Source organism: Episyrphus balteatus, chromosome 1 (genome assembly GCF_945859705.1).
Source record: "Episyrphus balteatus chromosome 1, idEpiBalt1.1, whole genome shotgun sequence".
NCBI lineage: Eukaryota > Metazoa > Arthropoda > Insecta > Diptera > Syrphidae > Episyrphus > Episyrphus balteatus.
This window is the reverse complement of record NC_079134.1, coordinates 26789178-26810643: the sequence shown is the minus strand read 5'-3', so window position 1 is coordinate 26810643 and position 21466 is coordinate 26789178. Positions and strand designations below refer to the sequence as shown.

Genomic DNA, 21466 nt, shown 5'->3' with positions numbered 1-21466 from the left:
GGGTATGCGGTAGGGGTACGGGTAGAGGTAACGGTACTTGTATGAAAAAAATTCCAAACTGACACATCAACGTTCAGGTGTGGAATTTTTTTAGTACAAATATCGTTACCGCTATACCGCATACCCTCCGGTGTGGCCAAGCCTTAAGGCTTGGCCACACCGGAGGGTATGCGGTAGCGGTACGGGTAGAGGTAACGGTACTTATATGAAAAAAATTCCAAACTGACATATCAACGTTCAGATGTGGAATTTTTTTCATACAAATATCGTTACCGCTACCCGTACCGCTATCGCATACCCTCCGATGTGGCCAAGCCTTTAAAGGCTTGGCCACACCGGAGGGTATGCGGTATAGCGGTAACGATAGGTGTGTTTTTTTGTTTATCTATATAGATTTTGTGCAAAAAAACGACATCGGGATTTTTGAAATCCATGCAAACATTTGGCACAACTGTACATATACTTTGGCAGATGTCTGTCAAAAATGTTGCTTTTGTTTTTTTTTTTTATTTTAACTCCGAAGTGGGAAGGCCATTACATCCATGTTAGATGGAAACAAAAATTTTCATATGGCCATGGCATCCATGTTGGATTCAAAAAATTTTTTTTTTTTACAAAAAACCAAAAATTATCTGTATATCCTTAGCTACATTTTAAGACCATGACCATTAACATTAGTTGCGTCGTTCTTGTTTGAAGGTAGCCATATTGAATTTTTTTTTCGATTTTTTAAAAATCAAATGTAAAACTTTTTTATTTTTATTTCTAATTTCTCGAAAAAACTTTGGTAATTTTATATACATATCTGTTCAACAATCTTATCAGGATCCATTTAAGACTTTTATCTGAAAAGTGCATTGCGTATATCTCGAGATATTAACATTTCAATGCAACCATGTCAAACAAATTTTTGATTATTTTTTTCTATGAGAGTTTTTTTCAAACCTCGTTTTCTCCGCTTTTTTTTTTTTGTTAATATTTTCAGATATTTTTGTATGAACACAACAAATAAAGTACCTTGGCACTACTGTTTTTATCGAGAGAAAAAAAAAATCTGGATAATTATCTGGATTTTTCAAAAATCTATACAGATAAAGTTTTTGTTGTTTTTAACAAGTAAATTGTTTCGATTTCAAAAATCTCGATGTGGTTTTTTGCACAAAATCTATATAGATAAACAAAAAAACACACCTGATATTTGTACTAAAAAAATTCCACACCTGAACGTGGATGTGTCAGTTTGGAATTTTTTTCATACAAGTACCCTCACCGCTACCCGTACCGCTACCGCATACCCTCCAGTGTGGCCAAGCCTTAAATGTTCAGAGATCAGCTGACACAAACAAATATAAAGTTGTCATATTTTTCGCTTTTGGGTTTTCTTGTGTGTTTTTGAAAAAAAAAATTTAACTAACTATTAAATAAATATTTAAAATAATAATTGTCATTCCAAACATCAGTTTTGATGTTTTTAAACAAATTCTAAACAATTTACGAACAAGTTAATTTGGTAGCACAGATTAAAATCTGTTGAAAAAGTTAAGCCCAGAGAACTCTCCGGGCTAAACAACTAAGCCCATGGGGCTAAAGTAATGTTGCATTCAACATATAAATTGCTTATCCCCGACTGCGTTTTTTTTTTGTCCAGTTATGACCGGTGGTAATAAAAACACACCTTTTGTCTCTACAACAATTTTCCTTATTTTGTTAACACATCCCCACTTTCGCAACCCCAACCAACTTAACTCATTCGATTCTCGTTCGATATACATGTATGATGTATTGCACCAAAAAAAAAAACCCAATTCGCCGCAAATGATTTTTAAAACAAAAAGAGACAACACCAATCCACACACAAAAAAAGAACGAGACAACTTGCCTGCCTGCCTGCCTTTGCCAAAAAAGTAACACACATATGGCGAACGAAACGACAAAGTTGAGCGAAGTGTCGCCTCTGTCGGTCTGTTGGCTTTCTTGTCGGTCTTCAACTTCAACAAAAAAAAAAATCAATTTTCCGCAACAAAAATTAAATTAAATTCATCTCTCAGAAAACCACCCAAAAAAATCAATTAAATAAAAAAAAAATAAATTAACATCTTTAACGAGTTGAAAATCAAGTGAAGTGAAAACTAAAGTGCAAAGTGATAATTCAATAAACGAAGAAAAAAAAAAAACCAACAAGAGAAAAAGAAAGAAAAAAAAATACTTTTCTTATATATTTTTTTGCACTACGGGTGGTGCAATAAAAAAAATACATAAATAATGTACCAATAGAATAAAACTTCCAATAGAAAATATAAGAAAAATTAGAATCAAAAAAGGATTTAATTGTAGTGTTTTTTTGTTGTTGTTGCTTTCTTCGGGTTTTTTTTTTTGCAGATTTTTTTTAAGGGCTGGGGCCGTCACTTTTCTAGTCGTCGAAGCCGAAGAAGACTTTTTCATGAATTTCTCCGGTAGGTACATACACAGAAAAAATTTTTGTTGTTTCAACTTTAATCAAAAAAAAAATAAAAGAAAAAAAAGGAAAATTCAAAAACCATAAATACATGAATTTTCATCCCTTACAAATTTGTATAAGTGTGTGTGTGTGTGTGTGTATGAGAGTTTGTTTGTTTGTGTGTGTGTGTTGAGAGTTGTTTTTGTTGTAGAGTCGTGCGCGAGGAAAATTCAGAGAGGGTGCAAGCAGGTGCAGAGGGAGGGAGAAAGGAGCACGAAAAAGTGAAGGACTTGGTTTTGGTGGATACTCTTGCTCCAACTCAACTCGACTCAGTTTTAGTTGTTGGATGTAAATAAAAAAAAAGAAAAAAATGTCATGGATACTCCAAAAGTTGAAGTCGGAAACTCCATTCTCTCCCATTCACGTTGATGATGGTCGAATGGACACAGGCAATATACAGGGCGATCCGGAAATCGCAAGGATATTTTTCTTTTTTTTTTTTATCAGAAAACCACTTGGTTTGTTTGTGAGGGATGGTTGCAAGCTAACAACGATTTGTTTAAATAAATAAAGTTACTAACTGAGTTTTGAGTAAAGTTGTTATTGTTTTTATTTTTGGAGTAAGTGAGTTGGTATGACTAATAGAAATTGACTTAATGAATAATCATGGATTTCTTAGTTTAAAAATGAGAAATCAAAAAATAGGGTGCCTTTACTGGAGATACCGGCATCCGGCTTGTCATTAGTATCCGGCCATGTTTATTAGATTTGCTTAAATTGGCTCTCAAAGGTTGTTTAGTTAAGCTTGCTTAAATATTTAATACGTCTTTAAGCAACGTTGCTTAAATTTGTATTTATAATCGAATTCTCACAGATGATTAACTAAACGATAGTTGTGTCACAAAACGAGGGGAAATTAACTAATCTAGTACAAAATTTTAGAAACATCACGTGGTTTTTGACATTTTGTAAGTATGTATTTGCAAACAAATATTCTTAAATTTGACTGCAAAAAAAAAACACTGATTATTTCGTTGACGATGATTTTGCTTACGTCGGGTTCTTAAATAAAATGCGCAGATCAAGGCCAGAAGAAGGAGTTGATTTTTACTAATCATTTTAATTTTTTTTTTTATTAATATTTTTCAATTCTTTAATTTCAATTTAAAATTCAAGCACGATCTTAGTAATAATTCATATGTGGTCAAATCATTCTTAAAATGGCTCTAAGCAAGCTCTAAACGTGGTGAACGGCGTTTAAGTTAAGCAATCGTTAAGCAACGTTGCTTAAATGTGTTATAATTCTTTATAAATACATATTTTGTACTTAAGAGCTATTTAGAGGTGGTTTAAAGTTAAACAACCTTTAAGATGCTTTTATAAATATGGCTGATAACAGGCATATTTATTAGATTTTTGCCTACTTAAACACTGCTTTACTTTTTTCAAACTGTGGGAAATATGCTTCATTTAATAAAAATAAGTATCACACTATTCAAAGTTAAGACAATCTATACTTAGACACAAGTTTGACCGCTATAGGACAACTACAAACAAGGTTTTTGAACACATTTTCCAAGGGAAACCGACGAAGTTACGAATACCAGAGTTACGGGCGACAGAGTTACGGCCGTCAAAGTTACGCGAAACCGAAGTTACGAAAAACTAGAGTTACGAATTCTAAAGTTATGTTAAGCTATGACATGTGATTTTTGGGTTGGCAACGATTGCGAGGAACGATATGGAATTATGGAAATACAAACAAGAGATTAACATTTTTCTCATTGGTCAGAACTAAATGAGTAAAGCGAAAATGGATGTTAATTAATCTTGTAAAATTTTGATTGGATAGGTATAGATATACAATACATATATGGTTTTGTTTTTGTGAGAAGATCGCAAAAACGTTGAAATAAAAAAAAAACATAAGTCTACTTATGTAAGTTTGGGGGACATAATTGAAATTTACTTCTTATTTGTCCAACTAATATTGCACCTACGTATCGATATTCTTTTATTTATGTTTCCATAATTCCATATCGTTCCTCGCGATTGTTGCCAACCCAAAAATCACATGTCATAGCTTAACATAACTTTAGAATTCGTAACTCTAGTTTTTCGTAACTTCGGTTTCGCGTAACTTTGACGGCCGTAACTCTGTCGCCCGTAACTCTGTTATTCGTAACTCCGTTACCATTTCCATTTTCCAAATTTAAGCAGTTGTTTAAAGTTACACAACGATTATAAATAATAGCCTAAGTTTATTTCATCAGAATTCCAAGTTAACAAGTGAAAACTTTCTATTAATGTAAAACCGAAAGACACTTGAAAGAACAGATCTTCATATGAAGAATGTAAGGTTTGAGAGAATCGGTTGTTTTTAATACAGATTCGAATCTTTGATGAAGATTAGATTTGGAGAATAAAGTACGATATAAAAGCGTAAAGTGTCGAAACTTTATTTATCCATTAGTCCCTTAAAGTAAATTCGCAGACTAAAATTTTGGAAGAAACATTTATTACCATTACCTCAGATGACAATAGCGCACTAAAGGCCCCAACTCATAGAATCCGTTGCGTCCGTTCTGTCAATCCACCCGTTGAAGTTGAAGGATAGGATTGGGCTTTTAAGCCAAACGTCAGTGTCGAAGAAAAAAAAACAGAAAAAAAACTTTTGACATTTCAATTCTGAGGAAAAGAGTGGCGTATGTTTTCCTCAGAATGCGTTTGTTTTCCTCAGAATTGATTTGATTTGATTGGTTGGTTTTTTCTTGTACTTCTTTAAAAAACAGAAAGGAAAAAGACAAAGACAAATTGCTTAAAAGCCCAATAGAAATAGAATACGTCGTATGACGGATTGCTTTTTGACAGCTCACTTCAAATTCCAAGGTGTGTTCGATATTTTATCGCTGAATGTGCACTAAGGAAGTTCTGATGCAAGAAATTTTTTAACTATTATTGTTGTTCTTTTTTTTAATAAAATAAAATGCACGACTAGATTTCCTGTAGGTACTTGCTCTTCAGTTAAAAACAATTTTTTATAACAAATTATGAGTTGTAGGTATGACTTTGGCATAGTAAAATTGAACTCTACAACAGAATTTGAGTATTTAATTGATATAATTTATTAGATATTATCATTAAATGTTACTTTTATTACATTTTCTTCACAAATATACAATTAGGGCCAGTTGTACCAATATTTAATCCGTGGTTCAGCAACTTTTATCTTCTGAAATCGGTGGTAAGGTTCCGGTTTAGCACTGGTGCAAGGTCCACATATGTAAAAATAGCCACATCCATGCTTGAACCGAAGTTGACCCGCAGCTAATCCGCCGAAATTGGTGGGTTAAATTCCTGATCCGAGGCTGAACCACGTTTGTACAACTGGCCCTTAAAGTTCACAATTGATAAAATCGGAGAAGAAAAGAACACAGTTTTTAGTTCTGAAATTGCCCGGTGTGCACTCAGAAACAAAAAATCGAACTGATCTATTGTTGACAACCAATGTCAAAGGATACGACGGATGAAAAAGTAGAAAGTTGGGCTACTTCTTCCCGTCGAATCCGTCCGTCTCCGTCCGATCCGTCGCTTATGGGTCGCTTCCCATAAGAAAGTGTCAATTGAAAGCTGTCAATTGAAAACTTCGACGGAACAGACGCGGATTCTATGGGTTGGGCCCTTAAGAGAATAAGTTCTCTGTGGGTAGGCCCACCTTACCTTGCAAACAAACACAAAATGATGCAGATACATAGATAGGAACCACAACGCATTTTATCGGTTATAACCCTGGGTGTTGGAGAAGATTTTGGGAGAGATTTTCTAAAGTCTGTCTGTCAACCCGCAAACCTTTTAGAGAAGAATGATAAATGTTCATTAAGTAAAATCAGCTTTACAACACGTACGGAGTTAGTGAGCTCTCCTAGACCAAGGTTAAGTACCCAAAGATACTTGGCTGATATCCTCGAACCTCTAGATTTGGTCCGCAGTTTAGTCTGATGTACGATAATGCATGCTGGTTTGTTTTGATTTGAATATGTCAGCTTTGGATTGACCATACAGAAATCCGGATTTGAATTCAATAGAACATGTCTAGGAAATAATGAAAAGATGCATTCGCGACCGAAATCCACCTCAAAGCAGTCTTAATCAACTGAAAACTGCAGTAAAAGAAGTGTTACAACAAAACCTTGAAAAGTTAATTAGTGGAATGAACAGACGACTCCAAGTTATCATATGCGCTAGAGGAGACAATACCAAGTATTAAATAGAATTATTGGAAAGAAATTGCTTCCATTAAAAAAAATTCTTAAAAACAAAAAGAAATAATTTAAAATCATTTTTGACTTGCAAAACAATAAGCAAACATTAAAAAAATACACCAAAGAATTTTAAAGCCATTTAAAAAAAAATACGGTGTATAACTACGGTAGAAAAAAATATGCGTTAATTTTGAGCAGGAGTGCATAAAGTAGGTACTTAGTTTTTGGAGAATAAAGTGAGGTATGAAAGCGAAAAATGTTGTGGCTTTATCTATCCAACAGTCCCCAAATGTACCTATATTTGAAAAATAAAATCTTGAAAGAAACAATTATTGCCATTACGTCAGATAACCCAGCCGCACTATAGACAATCAATTCTTATCAAATTACCTCCTAATTAGTATGAAACTATGTGCATTCTTAGCGAAATTTGCAAAAACAATGACCAAGACAAAACGGAAACACAGCTCATTTTATCGGTTATAACCTTCGCTATTGGACAAAACATAATAACGGGAAGGAGGCACCTGAAAAGAACTAAACAGTCGTGCTGGATGCGTTATCATTTATATAGAATGGTATTGTCAAAATAGACTCGGGGAGTTTTCATCCAAAATAGTACTGAATATCTTATTTGGCACACTATTTAAAAAGAGTAAAGTACAAAATTCGTTCTTAATTTTTTTAAAAATTTTTTCTGGGAAATAAAAACTGTGAAACAAAACCTAGAGCTACAAGTCTTCCATTTACTTTTTTTTTTGATAACTTCCCCCCCTTTTCTATGTTAAAGGTATGTACAGCTGCGAGCAAAAAATAGCAGCGCTTTGAAAAATATTTTAAATTAAGTATTAAACATAAAAAGAGCTTTGATTTTCGAAATTTTTTTTAAGTAAAACTCGTTAAAATTCAATAAAATTGAATTTTTAATAAAAATGGAATTCAATTTATTTCTAATAAAAAAAAATAACCAAAAAAACAAAATAAACCTCAAATTTAAGCGAGCAAAATAATAGCAGTGATTTTATTTTTCTATTAAATTTAAATAAAAGAAGGGCGAACAAATTTGAATTAAACGGTATATTATTTGAGAAAAGGAAGTCGTAAAGTCCATGAGATCTTTAAGGTGTTATAGATCGCCAAACCTGCTCCTGTTGGAAGACCCATTTAAACTTCATTTTGATGTCGGCGTAATAGCAGCATAATGTTTTGCAAACTATCCAGGTGCCAGATCTGATTAATTATAGTTTTGATCCAATATATTAGGCCATGTCCATAGTAGCAGAAGTATACCCAAACCTGTATATTAAAACCTCTCTCTGGACTGATGAGAGCAAATTGATTCTTTATGGTGATATAGAGTCTCGGCAGTTTGTGCGACGACCACGGAACACAAAATAATAATAATTTTGACTATATGCTAAAAATAATTAACATAGAGGATCCAGTATAAAGTTTTGGGTATAACTCTGCTACTATGAACTTGGCCTAATATATTGAATCATCGGGATTTGAACTCCCAGCTAAATAAAAAAAAAAATAATCTAACTTTCAGGACTCGAGTGCCAACGCAACATTGTAATACATGTACAAAAATATAACCGAATTTCTTAGACTTAATTTATTTTAGCCCTTAACCACTAATTGTTGAAAAAAGATCTATCACTCGAACAAGACATTAGAAAATCACACGCATTATATTTTATATTGCTTTATTGTAAGGTAGTGAAAAGATGTATCAAAATAGAGCTTAGGTGTAGTATAATCCAGGAGTGAATGTTTTTATCCCACCCGTTACAATACCTTAAAGTACCAAAAATACCATTTTCCTTATCTTCAAACAAAATTCTGACAAAATTTTTATCCGAACAAACCCCTAATAGTACTGATATTGATATTTTTTTATTACCAAAGTTATGTAATTTAACTCCCTTTCTATCATCAGTTCCATGTGTGTGCATAAATAATGCACTTTATTACAACAACTTCATCAAAAAAGTTCGTTCTTAAAAATAAATTATAACAAGGAACAAAAAAAAAAAAAAAGAAGAGAAAAATCCAACAAAAGCAACCAATTCCTTTTTTATTATTCACTACTTCAATGTCAGTCATAATTCAAAAGGACGAACAAAAATATATTGGTGCACCCTTTTACTGCTTTGGCACAGATTGTTACGGACAAAACCGAACGAACAGAACATTATTCTCTCTATTGTGCGCAGGATTTTCCTTTTTTATCATACTTCTTTTGCAAGAAAGTGCTGGAAAAACTTTTTTCCTCCAATCTTCATATTGAATTTTAGGGAAAAATTGTTAGAAAGAGACAACAAACAATCATCAAAGAAATATTCAAAATATTCTCCCGAACTCTGCTCTGCGGGTGTGAAAACTGAGAGAGGAAAAACACACAGGAGTTTGTAGAGTAGAGTATAGAGGGTGGATTTTTTTCCTCCTCCTGTTGTTGTTGTTGTTTTTGTATATTGTATGTGCAAAGGACTATGGCAACATAGACGACACAGGCTATAACTATACAAAACAGGGAGTCCTTGCTTTTATACTCGTGCTGCTGCTTTGCTCTCTTCATATTGCAAAACGAAGTGAGTCAACTCCTCTTTTATCACAAAAGTTTCCATCTCTATCTGTCTTTCACACATATTGCACAGCACATTCCGGCCACCACCCCTATTTTTTTTTTTTTTTTTGCAGCAACCAGCAAGTAGCAGTAGCAGCAAAACGTTGTACCAGCAGTTCTTAGAGCTAACATAGAGAACTTTGGCCACTTTTGTGCTTTGCTGCTGCATGCAAGTTAATTATTTAAAAAGGATACTAGCCGACAAAATTTGAGATTTTTTTTCTCCCAACTTTCAATTGGAATTTAAAATACAAAAAAAAAAAGGAAAGAAACAAACAAAAACCTCCCAACTTGACCAAATAAGGATTTATCGATATTGTGTGAAACGTGATATAAATGTGTTGGAGAAAACCATTAAAAGAAATGTGTCTTCTTTTTCCGGTATTCTTAAAAATTTAAGTGAGTGGATTTTTTTCTGCATATGAAGAAAATTTAACAAAAAAAAGAAAAAAAGTTCCACAGTCAGGAACAAACGGGAACAAAAAATAATAAAAAAAAAAAAAAACCGACGAGAGAAATCCAGAAGAATAAAATCGAATTCCAATTCTTGTTCTTCTTTTTTTTGTTGTTGTTGTATTTTTCTTTTTTTTTTCGTTGTTGGTTGTTTCGGGAACGTGCACAGAGTGAGAAGTGAATTTCTGGTGTGTAGATAGAATTTTTTATATTTCTACTACCTTCCATCTGCCCAATTGGAATCTGTGTCTGTGTGCTTGCTGCCGCTGATTCGACTGTCATACAATACCGGAACCATACCTTAATAGCTTACGGTAAAACAAGTCGTGACAATAGTTTTTTTTTTCCAATTTTGTTTTTGTATTTTTGAATTTTTTTTTGATTTTGCTAAAAAATTAAATACAAAACATAAATTTTATTATCGGCAAACTGTTGTACCAAAAAAAAAGGACTTTAATTCCACTTCTATCATTTTGTCCATCATTATCATGAGAAGGGGTGTAAAGGGGGGGGAGAGGGGAGCTTATAAATCCATTCTGTGTATGGCTCTCAGTAGCAGCTCTCTTCTTCCCAAATTAAGTTCAATGACCATTTTGATTTTATTGAACCGACGAACTGAACTGAACAATGTGAATTGGTTAAGGTGGATACGGATACGGAAACGAGGATACGGGGAGGGGATACGGATGCGGATGAGGATATAATATATCGTGTGGTGTGTGAATCTATGTGTGCTCTCTGTCTTCGTTCCTCTCCCATCATGTATGTAAAACTAGTTAGAATCCTTCATACCAACGTCATCGGTTTTTTGTTATAACGTCACAATAAGTAGCGGGCGAGGGGGTAAAAGTCCCCCTTTTTAAACTATTGTTCCCTAACTGATATGCATTTCTTCCTCATTGAAATTCAAAATCTAATCAAAGTTCTAATTTTTCACAAAAGATTGTACCTATATAAATGTGTGTGAGAGAGTTTTAGTGTGTGTGTGTGTAAGAGTGAAAGAAAGAGAGGAATTGATGTTATATTATTTAAAAAGAAAGAGAGAAAACGAGAGAGAAAATTGTTATCTTTAAACTACAACCGCACACCACCAGAGTGTATCAGGATGAATCCACACAAACTACCCCCATTCTCCCCTTTCTGCATCCACATCACCCACTGCCCCCCTTTTTTTTTATTGCAGTCATAAGATAAAAACTTCTGATTGATTAACCTAGTTGCTTTTATTTCGATTGGAAAGGGCTATTTCCTTTCCAATCTTTGTTTGTTTGTTTGTAAATCCATTATAAACGCCGTATAGCTCAAAGTTCGTTCCAATTGCTGCGAGTGCGGGTGGTTGTTTGTGGTTACTCTATTCTGTCAGAAATAGTTTGTATACCTTACGTTTCTCTTGATGAGTTTTAAATACAACAACAATTTTTCAATAAGAAGCAATTTATTGTTAAAAAGGTTTTTTTTTGTAGTTTTAATACAAAACAAACTAAAAAAAATTGTAAAAGTTATTTAATACTTTTATAATGAAAAGCCATTCAACTGTGTTGTTGTTGTTGTTGGTTATATATGATAAAGTTTGAATTGATGATGATAGTTGACCTAGGGTGAGGTTAGTGCGTGCGTAACATATGGATAGGCAGAATAAGAAGAAGAAAAATAACAAAACCACCATCATCATCATCAGCAACTGTCATAAATTGGTGTCCAACTTAGACACTTGAAAGAGTGAACGCGATAAACTCAACAAGAAAATGATGACGACGAAGAAGATGAAAAAGAATAAGAAAAAAAAGACATCGAAATAAAAGTCAATTATGATAATAAAGTTGTTTTTATTATAATAAAGAAGTGCGCTGTATAGTTACACCACACAGTCACACTCTTTGAAGGCAAAAAAGAAGAAGAAGAAAAGAGCAATAGGGTCTTTTTGGTTAAATGATATTTTGTTGAAATAGATATTATAATAACAGCTGTTAGGGTTTTTTTTTTTTTGATATTGTTTTTGTTTTCTATTACGTTTTCAGAGACATAAGGGAGTTTTTACAAGTTTTGTGGTTAATTTGAAGTTGCGACATAGTTTCTAATAAAATTTTTGCCTTTATTGTAATATACAAGACATGTTACATTTTGTACACACATAAGGGATTCTTCTTTATGACGAAGTACGAACATGTTTTTCAACATCCTTTGAATTAAGCGTGTTATAAGCGTGAATTTGTATTCAAAAGATTTGATGACATCGTCATTGAATACAAGTCATTTTAATAAACATCATTTATATAAAAAAAAATGATATTGTCCAAATTTGTATGGTGCTTGATTTAGAGTCAACAACAATGGAATGTATTTCAAATGAAAGCATAAAACTTACTAGTACATTTATAAGAACCCAAAGAACAGAGTTAAACACCCATTTAAGTGCGAATTCATCACATAAATTCTTGTATGCTTTTTTTTCATATTTTAAACTAGAAGTAAAAATTGGTTAATTTTAAGATCCGAAACCTTACAGTTTTTTTTTTTATTTTAACCATTTCAATGAGTTTCAAGAGGATATCCCTTCAAAACCCGTCTTCTGTTATTACATGGAAATTTCGAAAAAAATTTAAAAAATGAGTAGGTATAATGGAAGAAAGAATTTTGTAGATCATTAATAAAAAAAAAAAAAATCATGTGTGCAATTTACACGTGGTAGAAGTGAAACCTTAAAAAATAATTTTTCCTGCAAAAAAAAAAATAGAAAAAATCTACCTATTTTTATTGTATCACCTTCAAATCCATGTTTTTTATATGACAACCTAGATAAATTTTATATCTTATTGTCTTAGCTCAAAATATATACATATATCGATCAAGTCTATGAGACATCTACAAAAAGAGCTAGAATTTTTTGACCTCGATCAATTTCCATCAAAAAAAGCGAAAAAACACGTATTTTTATCTTCTCACACTATTAAATCCATTTTTTTCCCTAACAACCTATACACATTTTTACACCATCTGAAAGCTTATTGTCTTAGCTCAAAATATATACATATATCGATCAAGTCTATGAGACATCTACAAAAAGAGCTAGAATTTTTTGACCTCGATCAATTTCCATCAAAAAAAGCGAAAAAACACGTATTTTTATCTTCTCACACTATTAAATCCATTTTTTTCCCTAACAACCTATACACATTTTTACACCATCTGAAAGCTTATTGTCTTAGCTCAAAATATATATATCGATCAGGTCTATGAGACATCTACAAAAAGAGCTAGAATTTTTAAACTCGATACTCGATGAAATTTCATCCAAAAAGCAAAAAAAACATTTATTTTTATGTTCTCATGCTATTAAATCAATTTTTTTGTTTGACAACCTATAAAAAAATTTATACCATGTGAAAGCTTATTGTTTCACCTTGTATAATGATGCGTAAATCTTATTTCAAAGATATCTACAAGAGAAGTTAGAATTTTTTAAAGTCAACCATGTCGAATTTCCAGACTGAGATCACGGTATTTCCTACACTGGTAGCTGGTCATCGCCAACAGATCTCCACAGGTGTTTTGAGGTATTTTTCAATTTTTTCAATTTAAGATTGTGTAACTTGTAGAGCACGTAACGTTATGTGTGCTATATCAAATAAAAGGTTATGTTATCAGCATGCGTATTAAAGTTAAACCAAATTTGTATGTGCACTAGATCAAAAGATATAATGTGTGTTGGAAAAGAACATCTTTTTACCGTTATCTCCGAATTTTGAATATGAAATTAATTGACAGTTAATAATAATCTACCAAGTAAAATTAAATCATTAAATACTTTACACAATTTTAAAATAGAAGTGATAAAATATTTAAAATCAGACAACGTATGAGAACTAATAAAACATTAATGAACAAAATGGCTTTTTAGCCAAAACAAAGCTCTTACACTCTTAAACCTCTTATTTATTTTTTTACCAAAAAACTCAATTCAATACTCATATAATACATACAAAGCTAAAACAAAATCAGATTATAATAGTACAATTATTTATTATAATAAAAAAATAATTAAAAGGTCCTCCTCGCGCGTCGGTTGGGAGGGGAAAGTGGGCGGGGCATAATATAATATAATATATATATAATATAATATATATATAAATTTTGTACAATTATAATTTATTTAATTACCTATCTACAGTACAAATTTCATTCATCTATCTATTAAAACAAAAAGCTATAACAAGTTGAATGTTCGTGTCGCGTTTTCGTTTCATCTTGTTTCAAATCACTACGATATTAAAGAAATTTTTTACTTAAAAAATAATTTAAAAGAAATTGAAAACTGAAATTGAATTGAATTTGAATGAGCAGACTTGCAAATCAGTTCTTATGTAGCTTTTTGATCAGTGTCTTGTTGACCTGTATTTAATGTCCGTTAAGTTCACAATTATCAAAGTTGAATTTATATTTGCCGCTATGTTTTTGCAAAAGTTAAAGCATCTTCTCATAGGTAACACCTCATTTCATAAAGTATTTATAGGGCCAAAACTAAAGGTATAGCAAAAAAAGATGCTTCAAATGAAAGTCAAAAATTAAAAAAATAAAACACAAAACTCATGATAAATTACAAAACTGAGACTTTGTACCATCATAGTTTTTATAAATATGTAAAGTACCAAAATCATACATATCCTTTTACATTCCTCGCCATTCTCAAAAAGATAACAATCAGCTAAGAAAATGTATTTAAATTGAAACAACAGACAAATTTTACACCATTGTATTTTTTAGTTGCAGTAGGTTTAGGGTATAGCAAAAGTGCAAAAGTGTAAACAAAATTGTAGTCTGTTATTTATTTGTTTTATTGTAAGAAAATGTTACTTTTTTGCTTTGATACAAGACCATTTGTACCGAATCGTGAATACCCCTATTGTTTCTCAACCTAATGTTTTTTTTTTTTTTAATATTTCTCAAACAACGACTTCAACAATTTGTTAAGAATAATAACTTCGGAATTTTGTTTAATTAACGTAAAGATTTTTGTGAATTTTATTTATTTTTAGATTTATGTATTTTGATAAATTTTAAAAACTAACGGTAATATTTATAAGATTTTACGTGATAACCTTATGCATACATTTTGCAACGTTTTATAGAGACATTATAAGCTAAAAGCGTTTTAGAGTTATAGCCTTTTCCCACTGAGCTAAAACGCGGTTTTCGCAAAAAAAATTTTTAAAACCTCCACCAAAACTCAGGTTTTACCAAACATTTTTGTCCAGCAGATTTGTTTGTAAAACACAAGTTTTATAAGAACCACTCAAAACCTGAAAATTGAAACAATTCCATTAAAAAATTATAATCTTCGACTAAGTGTTCATGTTTATTAAATTTTAAAATTTCAAAAGAAGAATAATTTTATGCCCTCCTTAGGAATAGGACCCTTCACAATCTAAATCTAGCGTTAAACAATGTCTATATGATTTTATAATGGATACATGTATTTTATTTTTTAAAGAAGGTCAATGTAATTATAGTTGTATAGTACCCAAATTAATCCTTATGCAACGCAAAACTATTCATCTGAATCTATTGAATAGCCTAGACAAGTATTAATATTTATCTTTTACAAAAAGTCAAAAATTTTCCTGTTATTAAATCATAGTCGTTGTAAGATTTTGAAAATTTGTTATCTGGACCCCTCTTTTGTAACTTTAACACTTGCGATAAACGTTTTTCAACGTCTCTAAAATCCATTTTCTTCCATAAATAAAGCTAAATGTCTTTCAAATTCAGAATTTATGGATTAAGAAAATATGATTTTAAAAGAATCTTTTTTTTTTATTTTTATGAAATAAAGTGGATTTTGAATTTTAGTTAAACTATTTTATCGCCAGTGATAAAAATAGTTGGCGCAGAATAAAAATACGAGTATAAATAATTTAAATCAGGAAACAGTAAAAAAATTAGATTGGTACCTACATCTTAAGTTCAGTTCAAGTTTCAGCCATTTTCCATTGATAAAAGTACCTTTTATATAAAAATTAACAAAGATTACTTTTTTTACTTGAAAAACACAAACCAAAATTTCGGTATACATAAAAGTTCGAACCAATGTTGTTCTGAATTATCTTTACTTAAATTCATTATACCTATAAATAAAATGTTAACTCCTTTTTCAAATGAATCATAGTTGAAAAAAGACAAAGTTGAATAAAAAAATCGCTTAGTCTCTTTTCTAAGCCATTATTCTTTTAATTGAATAAAACATTTATGTGCTGTTAATCTAAGTGATAAAATCAACTCACTCAATCAAAGCTCAAGTAAACCCATTTCCTAATAAAATTAAACTTAATTCTTTTTTTGTATATTCTTATTACTTAACTGCTATACTAACCAACTTAACCCACTTTGATTCTTATTCTTCATCGTCATGACACGCAAAATTCTAGTCAACAAAACGAAGATAGAGAAGAAGCAATAGAATTTAATTTAGTCGTTCACGTTCAGCTTGTATACACATTCGTGACACTGAGCCTAAATAAGATTTATAATTTATTTATAAAAGAAAAAGAATATATAAAAAAATCGCAAACACATTCCCCTTCAAATAATCCCCCACACGCCACATTTCAGTTTCAATTTCACTCATATAATAATAATACTCATAGATATAAACTCGTTTGTTTGTGTACACAATTTGACAAAACCAGAAGTCGTGGTCATGCCAAACTATATCATGTGTGAACTATTCTCTACTATCAAAAAGCCGTGACTCATTGGCATAGGCACGTTGCGTTAGTGCCCGCTGCTGTCATAATCCAAAACCATATAAAGTTTGGCCTTCAAATAAAAACAAAAAAAAAAGTCTTTTCAGCAAACCAAAACTCTCTGTGTACATATTTGGAATTGAAGAGGTTAAGGTCGAATTTTTGCAGCGTTTTAGTATGTTTGTTTTAGGGGAAATTGAGTTGAGTGGACAAATCTTTGTTTTAATATTCACTTTCACCTCAAGAAGCATGCAGATTTTGATGATAAACAATGAATGAAACATTAATATATTAACCATTTGGTTATTCATAAACAAATTTTGTTTGTCTGATGTAATCGGAGTTGAATTTTGCCGCCCCCAAAGGAGCTTAGTGCTGTCATGCAATTAATTTACAAATCCACGCCCCGAAAAATTCTTATCACATTATCAATATACTGTGGAATAAAAAACAGTTTACCAAGAAAATTGGTACCTAAATCAATTCTGCAATGAATGCTGGCTGCTTATCGCTCAAACAGAAGTTAGTAGTAAGTTGCTGTAATACTGAGTGGTAAATTACCGTCAATTGTACTCCTCGAACACGCCCACTTAAATCATGATTTTTTCCTTAACGAAATACTATAATGTTGGGCAACATAAAGGCAAAAAAACAAAACTAAACCAAACAACAACAATAAAAAAACAACTCATTGAAAGTGCACTTTTGCTCCAGCAACAGCACAGCATTATTCCTTAAGCTTTCAATGCAATGCATATGGAGCAGCCAACAAACACAATAGGCGGCAAGCATTTATTCTATTATGGGCACGAGTGTGTGCAGTTTCACTAAAAATATAATAATAAAAAATAATAATTTTTTCGTGCCAACTTATGCAAAAAAAAAAAAAAAACTAATGAGAAAGTGCGATTTGGTCAAGGCCGTTTGCAAACGTTTTACGAGTTTGAACCAATTTGTGTATAGAGTTGAGAAGTTGAGTTTTGATGGGTCAAGAGGGAGAACATAATGGTTATACTAATCTAATGACGAATAAAATACTTGAAGAATATACTTTAGTTTTTTTTTTTTTTTGCTTAGTGATGTATTGTTTGTTAATACTTTTGTAAGTGATTTCCGTATTCAGTAAAGTTACTTGAAAAGATCTTTAAATTAAGCAAACTTTGTTAACTGCATCGAACAAAATATTAAAAATGTAAAAAAAAAAATTATTCAAATGTGAAAAATTTGTGTAGCTTTCAAAAAAAAATGTTATCAAATGTCATGGGCATTTTTTGTGTTCTCTTTGATTTAAAGAGACCAATATTTTTTAATGTTTAGTCAAAAGAATTTAATATTCTATAAAAAGAACAATTGGGTTATGGAAACTCACTTGTTCTTATTTTTAAAGTTTAGAATATATGAAATATTTGTATTCAAACATTTTGTAAATGCACATTATTTTTATGTAGATGGAAATGTACACAGTTTTATAGACAATTTAAAAAGAATCATGAAATTCGCTAAAATAACACCCTAAATAGTTTTCAGATTGAAAAAAAAAAAAAATGTATGCGTTTAATTATTCTTCCATAAAGACGCATTTGGGCTTTTCAATTGTTACGGGTGTGACAGTTTGACTCATAATTTTATGAATTATTTAGCTTTTACTCAATATCAATAGAATTCCAATTGTTGATTTTAATAACATGGCAATTTTACTGAAAATTAAAGAAACAAACAAAATTCGTGATTTTGTTTAGTATTTTACATAGTCTGTATCTCAGAAAAAAATGATCGAATCATGACAATACAAACAGCATGTAAAAGCTACATTATTCTACACTGAGGGAAAAACCGCAACGTAAAATGTAATATGTTCAACGTTGATTTAATGTTGAAAAAAATAACATGAAACACTTTTAAAATTAAATTGAAACAACGTAAGAAATTTTCTTATTTTTGTCGGACTTCAGCTGCATTTTTTCAATCTTCTTTTTTCAACAGTGAGATGGTAAAGCATTCGCCTAGATACCAAAGAGTTGTAGGTTCAATCCCCAGCGGCTGCCAATTTTTTCATTTTTTTTTTAATAAATTGATGCTTTTTTTTCAAAGTTAAAACAACTTTGATTTAAAGATGTTTTATAACGGCAAACCACTTTGAACTAACGATGTTCTACTTTGATTTTAAAATTTTCGTCTTCAACCTAAAATCATTCCGAAAAAAAGTTGAATCAACGTGGTTTTCATTTTTTCCCTCAGTGTAGTTAAAAGTTTTTAAAAAAAGTTAAATTTTGAAAAAAAAAAAAAAAATGTTTTCATACCATTTTTGAATACTTTTCCGTTTTTTTGAAAATGTTTGATTTTTCTTGGTTTCTAGAATTTAAAAGATATTTATTAATAAAATGTTCAAATAAACTCAAACAAATTTGATGTTGCTCATACAAAAAGTGATTAAAAGTAAGTCATTTACATCTGTAAAAATGTGGTGTTTTATTTCATCTCAGAATAGAAACCCTGTTTCATGAATAAATCTCAGAATTACAGGTATATTAAGCTTCAATAATTAAGCCTTATTTTAATCTTATCACCCATAGTTATAAATTGCATTACATTTTTTTCTAAATTGTTCTAAAATGTAAGAAAATATTTTTTTTAACGAAGTAAACTGAATTTCTTTGTAAGGAATTGAATGAAGTTTTTATTCTTCAATGTTCTATAAAGTAATTCGTTGTTGATAGTCAAAGTCAAGATTATGGTATTCGTAGAAGTTTGAAACAAAAAGAATCTTGAAGCTTAATAAATAGCCTTTCTAAAAATAAAGACAAAAATTCCCACTTTCTTAAGAGAAAAATAAAATAAAACAAAAATATAAATTGGAAAATTTTAGTTTTTGAACAGTTCCAATGATTAAGTTAATTTAACTGCGAAATAAAATATTTAGTACCAAAAATCTACTAATAAATGTATCAATGCATCTTCCTAAATGAGATACAAAACCGTATCTTTTTCAAAAAAAAAAAAAAATAAAATAAGCTCAATCAAATTTGGCAGATAAGTTAAGTTACTTTATTGTCTGGAATATTTACATTACAAAATTGGTCAAACTCAACAAATATTTTATTTTTTTTTTTTCTAATAACATACAAAGTATTTTCTCTACTGATGCCGATTTCTGGCACATTATTTCTTAAATTTCAAAGTTACAGTTTGAAATAATATTATTCTATTTTACCAATTATTTAATAGTTTATACCCTTTTTGAAAATCATATATAAGTGAATAATTTAAAATATCCTATAAATTGCTTTCTTAATAAAAAAAAAATAACTCTTTAAGCAATAAACACATGTCTGTTTCTGTGCATTATATTTTTTTATTTATCTTCAATAAACTGAAATTGTTTATTGATTGAAATGAGAAGAAAGAACAATAATTATGTCAGTAAAACAATCAATTTTAATTCAAATAAATGCCCAAGAGCCCACATCATTTTTCAATTTTTATATATAGAAAAACAAAAATGATGATAAATGAATTGATGATTTAAAGATTGGTGTTTTCCAATAATTTTCTTTTTTTTTTCATCATATTGTGATTTTAGTGCCTCAGGAATTTTATGTCACAACTTTTTCAAATTGCATTTTTTATTTGAATATTTTTTTTTTTTTTTACAATTCTGTCGTAATTTTTGTGAGACTCATTGAAAAATCAAGAAGTACAGTAGAAACTCACCCAACGGTCTCAACAAACAAATGATCCATTATTTAGTTAGAAAAGTTAGGTCCAAAGCTAATGACTTACTTTTAGCAAGCCCACAGGTTTTCGAAGTTTTGAAAACTATAAAAAAAAAACTAACTTAATTGTGCTCCTTTCTCTTGTTCCTTTATATTAATTATTTTCAGGTTTATGTCTAAGGATGAAAGGATAGAATCTATAAATATTTGTGTACTCTCTACAGGTACCGTAAAATAAAGCCAATTCATTCATACATTTTAGGGTATAATTTCATTTACAACCAAATAAAACAATTGTTGTCATTGTTTACTGATACATATTAAAGATATTTCACCAAATTACCTAGTTTATTAACCCGGTTATGAAAAATTTATCTGAGCCATAAAAATAAACTTACGTAATCAATCTATCTCCTTTGAAAATATAATTTATCATCCATGCGACATTTACAAATCTATAAGTAGATTTACAAGTTTTATTAACCATTTACCCAAGAACCCACAACAACACAATTTTTATTATCAAAAAAATTATTCGAAATGTTTACTCTGCAGAAGCTTATGTTTTTGTTTCCACCCTAATAAAACTTGAATATACTTAAAAGGGGAGACGTAGAATTCCCATCATCATCACCACCATCACAGTTCAGTGGTGGAGACTCTAATTGTTTGCTTCCTCTCTATCCCTCATTCCCAGACAACGCCCGACAACAGACGGTAGTGAGTGAAGGCACGCGGCGACGCATGGAAAATGTACTTCCTTACAAATTGTTTATTTTTACTTAATAGTCGCGGTCCAAAGTTTTTCTTTTCCGCATCAAAATAAACTGAAGGAAACAAAAAAAATTAGGAAAACCACCACCACAACTGCTTCCACCATACTCCACTCTCCACAACTACACCCAACCCTTGTTTTTGAAGTACCCAATTTGCATATTATGTAGTCCATAACAAAAGAAGACTCACCGTCATCGTCACTGCCTTGCCTGCCGGCTCTATTCGATGAGTATAAGAAGTCTCGTGACTCAATGGAGGAGTTCTTTTGAATTGGAATGCGGCGGTGCTGATGGCATAACCATTGGCAGAGTGCTGACTTGCTATCGCACTTTAACAACAGCAAAAAAAAGTATTATTACGACTTAAAAAAAAAAAAAAAAAGTAATAGATTGTATTAGAAGGAGTAGTGTCTGTTAAGACGAATAAAAATAAGGAAAGAAAAAGTTATGAATAAT

The 21466-nt window shown here is 30.8% G+C and overlaps 1 protein-coding gene across 2 annotated transcripts in view; it reads left to right on the top strand.

The window, feature by feature from the left end:
• Positions 1–1910: 1910 nt before the first annotated feature.
• LOC129907585 (cytoplasmic protein NCK1) overlaps positions 1911–21466 on the top strand; it is a 63281-nt gene continuing 43725 nt past the window's right edge. For both annotated transcript variants that reach the window (XM_055983864.1, XM_055983863.1), the window contains exon 1: positions 1911–2453. The gene's annotated coding sequence lies outside the window, so the exon portion shown is untranslated. The remainder of the gene's footprint in view (positions 2454–21466) is intronic.